This window comes from Trichechus manatus, unplaced genomic scaffold (assembly GCF_000243295.1).
Source record: "Trichechus manatus latirostris isolate Lorelei unplaced genomic scaffold, TriManLat1.0 scaffold00006, whole genome shotgun sequence".
Classification (NCBI taxonomy): domain Eukaryota; kingdom Metazoa; phylum Chordata; class Mammalia; order Sirenia; family Trichechidae; genus Trichechus; species Trichechus manatus.
In genome coordinates, this window is record NW_004443942.1 from 11,139,428 (window position 1) to 11,144,269 (window position 4,842).

The following is a 4,842-nucleotide window of genomic DNA, read 5'->3' on the forward strand; positions in this document are numbered from 1 at the left end:
GAATTCCCATTCTTCATAATGTTATCCATAATTTGTTATGATCCACACAGTCAAATACCTTTGCACAGGTAAAACACAGGTAACATCTTTCTGGTATTCTCTGCTTTCAGCCATGATCCATCTGACATCAGCAATGAAATCCCTTGTTCCACATCGTCTTCTGAATCCAGCTTGAATTTCTGGCAGATCCCTGTTGATGTTCTGTTTCAACTGCTTTTCAATGATCTTCAGCAAAATTTTATTTGTGTGTGATATTAATGATATTGTTAGATAATTTCCTCATTCTTTTGGATCTCCTTTCTTTGGAATGGGTACAAATATGGATCTCTTCCATTTGGTTGGCCAGGTAGCTGTCTTCCAAATTTCTAGGCATAGATGAGTGAGCGCTTCCGGCACTGCATCCGTTTGTTGAAACATTTCAATTAGTATTCTGTCAATTCCTGGAGCCTTGTTTATACATTCCATTTCATTTCTGACAATTTCCAATTTTCCTAGATTCATACTTCATACATTCCACATTCCGATTATTAGTGGATGTTTGTAGTTGTTTCTTCTCATTTTGAGTCATGCCACATCAGGAAATGAAGATCCGGAAAGCTTGACTCCATCCACATCAGTCAGATCGACTCTACTTTGAGAGAGAAGAGTTCTTGGTCATATTTTGAGTGCCTTCCAACCTGAGGGGCTCATCTGCTGCTGCTGTTCATAAGGTTTTCACTGGCTAATTTTTTTCAGAAGTAGACTGCCAGGTCCTTCTTTGTCTGGAAGGTCCACTGAAACCTATCCACCAAGGGTGACCCTGCTGGTATTTGAAATACCAGTGGCAAAGCTTACAGTATCACAGCAACATGCAAGCCACCACAGTACGACAAACTGACAGACACATGGTGGATAGTATTAGGTAGGAAATATTAAAAGCCATAAGAGGAGTGTTGGAGTTTAGAGGTTTTGGTGGGTGTGATCAAGGAAGTATTTATGGAAGATACAGCATTGGAAAGGGTCTTTTCAGTGATACTTAGTCTGGAAATATGAGTTGGAAGTGAAAGACATTCTCATGGAGAGAACTACATGAGTAAAGACAAAGTTGGGAAAACCTAAAGTATATTCAGAATTGAGACTGGCTTGGTCTACAGGATGCTTGAAGTGCGGAGCTTGGTTAATAAGTTGGAAATGAGTATTCAGGCCAAATCACCAGGGTCCTTGAATGTTAGACTAAAGAGCTATTTCTTTGCTCTCCTGTCAGTAGAAGTAATCTTGCAAAAGTTGTGTGTAGCCAGTATCTCCAATTCCTCCTCATCCCATTCTTCTTTAACCCCACTGCAGTCAGGCTTTCACCCCCAGAACTCCATGGAAACTGCTCTTGTCAAGCACACCAGTATACTCTATGTTGCTAAATGCAGTGGTCAGTTTTGAGTCTTCGCCTTACTTAACCTGCAAGCAGCATTTGACAGTTGGTCACATCCCCTGAATACACTTTCTTCAGGGTATTTCTTGGCCTCTAGGAGACCTCACTCCTGAGTTTCCTCCTAATCTCAATGTTTATTCCTTCTCAACCTCCTTTGCCATTTCTCCGCCCCAGTGACCCAATAGTTAAACACTCGGCTGCTAACTGAAAGATTGGCTGCCAAGTCTCCTCCCACAAAGATCACAGTCTAGGAAATCCTATGGGGAAGTTCTACTCTGTTGCTATGAGTGGGAATCTACTCAATGGCAAACAACAACAATCTTTTAATGTTAGAATACCCCAGGGCCTAATCTTTGATCTTGCTCTTCTCTATCTAAACTCACTTTCTCTTCCGTGATAATCTTCATCCAGTTGCATCATGGCATATATCATCTATATGCCAAACTCCCAGATTTTTATCTCCAGTCCAGGCTTCCTTCTCAAACTCCAGATTGTTCTCGACATAGCCACTTAAGTATCAAATAGACTTCTCACACCCATCGTATCTAAAATTGAAATTGAACTTCTGATTTCCACCCACCCTCACACACACCCTATACTGGGTTGGATAGTATCCCTCCAAAATTCATGTCCATCCTGGAACCTCAGAATGTGACCTTATTTTGTAATAGTGTCATTTCAGATATAATTAGTTAACAAAGTCATACTGGAAAAAGATGGGCCTTTAATCTAATACGACTGGTGTCCTTATAAAAAAGAGCAGACGCAGAGACAGATGGACACAGAGGGAAGACAGCCATGTGAAGATGGAGGCAGAGATTGGAGTTACGCTGCCGCAAGCCAAGGAATGCCTGGGGCTACCAGAACCTTGAAGAGGCAAGGAAGGATCCTCCCCTAGAGGCTTCAGAGGGAGCATGGCCCTGCCAACACCTTAATTTTTGGACTTCCAGCCTCCAGAACTGTGAGAGAATAAATTTCTGTTGTTTTAAACCACACAGTTTATGGTACTTTGTTATGACAGCCTTAGGAAACCAAATAAATAAGTAAAACAAATAAATAGATAAATAAGTAACCCTGACCCAAATCTTGTGGTTTAATGCAATATAAGGTTTATTTTCCCTTCACATTGCAGTCCAATTGGCTGTTAGCAGGTGTACTTCCAGTCAGGGATTCAAGCTATCCATCTAGTGGCTCCACCATTTTCTAGGCCTTAGTGTCCACTGGATCTTCTGCATCCAGAGATGTGGAAAGAAAGAATGGAAACTCTCTTCTAAGAGATCTTGGAGGCCAGGCCTCCACTCACCACGCTCAGTCACATGTCCCAGTCGACTCTGGAGGAGCCTGGGAAATGTTGGAAAGCAGGGGGCCCAGGAGGAAGAGGAACAACATGAATATTGTTGGACCACATGAAGGTTGTTTGTTTGTTTTTTCCTTTCTAAGCTCTTTCTCTCCTGTACGTAATAATCTTTTCCTTTAAATTCTAGCCGAATTTGCGTTTAGTCTGACCTATGTTCTCTCCAACTTCATTCACTCAACAAATGTTTATTAAGTACAGTATTTATCAAGCACTGTGAATACAAGCACCTCACATTCTAACAAGGAGGCAAATGAGAATTCAAATTTTCAACGCAAAGAGACAAGTGCTATATTAATTATATACCAGCAGTAGGGGCACAAAGGTAGGTTAATTCTGCTCAGGTAGTCAGGGAAGATTTTGCAGAGGAGATGGCATTTGACCTGTGTCTTGATTAACAGGAGTTCACCAGGCTAAGGAGTGGGGTTAGGAGTGAAGATGGAGGGGGTTCTCTTTTCCAGGTATTTCAGGAAGAAAGAAGAGCATTAGCAAAGGCGGGATAGAATGAAGGTACTCGGCATCTTTGGGGAGCTCCAAGCCATTGAAAAGGTGGCACAGCAGTTTGTGATCAGCTGCTAACCTAAAGGCTGACTGTTCAAACCCACCCAGTGGCACCACAGAGGAAGGCCTGGCAAACTGCTTCCGTGAAGATTACAGCCAAGAAACCCTATGGAGCAGTTCTACTCTGACACAAGGGGTCACCATAAATTGGAATTGACTTGATGGCACCAGGGTTTTTTCAAGTTTTAACGGGCAACTTTTTTTTCCTCCAAGTCATTGAGTGTAGCTGAAACTTGTATAGAAGAGACTATCTAAAGCTAAGTTGAAGGGATGAGGCTAGGTGAATTTGTGAAACTCCTTATTTTCCATACCAAAGAATGGGAGTGAAGGGGATGAATTGAGACATTTTGGCCTCAGAATCAAGGAGGGTTGGAGAGTGAGGCAAGGAAGGATGAGGGAAAGCGAAAAGCTAAGGATGACTGCATCAAAATGCTGCAGAGCAGAAGTTTGCACTGTCCTGCAGTTTTTTCACCTGCATGTCTTACCTCCTCAACCAGCTGGAAGTCCCTAGCGTAGGGCCAAGAGAGTATAATATTGTTTTTAAAGTCAATGCAGGGCCTTGTTCAGGACAGCACAGAAGCAGCCCTGAAAAAATGCTCATTTTAAAAGACAGCCATCTTGGAACTTGGAGTGTACAAGAAGCCATCATTTAGCTGAGTGTTTCATAACCTTTACCAATAGATTTTCATTTGCTTTCACTTATCAAAAATAATTTAGAATTGTAAGAAGTGCTGTTGTTATTAAAGAAGAGGCCCAAGAAGACACAAATGCTTGAGGCGCCAAGAACTTGCTGAGGAGGCAGGAAAAGACATTCTTAATTGGCTGCATTTCATTTGTGGGCCTGGCAATTTGATGTATCAGAAGTTTTAAGACAATTGCTAAACCCCAGGGAATTGTCCTAGAATAAAAGAAAATTATCCCCGTGTAGTTCATAATGCAGAGGCAAACTCCACACTTGCTTGTCACGTCTGAGTTTTCAAGAAATGTGTAATATTGCAAAGCCCATGATAGAACGAAAGGATGGACTCTTCAGTGGTTTTATTCTGATTTTCCTTTTAGGATTTGCTATCATATTGTCTGTTTCCTCCTGTACCACCTGATTTCCTCTCTATTAGCAGTAATTAAAATCTCTGCTGACAGATTTGGTAAGACTGCCTTCCTTAGCCTGTTGTTCCTTTCTTCTCACTCCTCCACCAGTTGACATCCAAATTCATTACATCCTCCACAGCTAGTTCTTTGAACTACCTCTATGTTTTTTGAAAATTTCCCTCTATTTGAAAGATAAGATCCAGAGACATATAAGGTACCACTATGACATGAATTTATTGCCTCTCCTACCCCAGCTAATCGCATTTTGTTACAGATTAAATTTTAAATAATTTTCTTCCAACTTTGAGTAAAAAGAAGAGGAAACACTGTCCAGCTACAAATGAGAGGACGTTTGGGGAAAGGTTTCCATTGGTGCAGGATTATTTAGCAAATGCATTAGGCTGGTGAAAGACCTGAGAAATGGTGCCTCCTT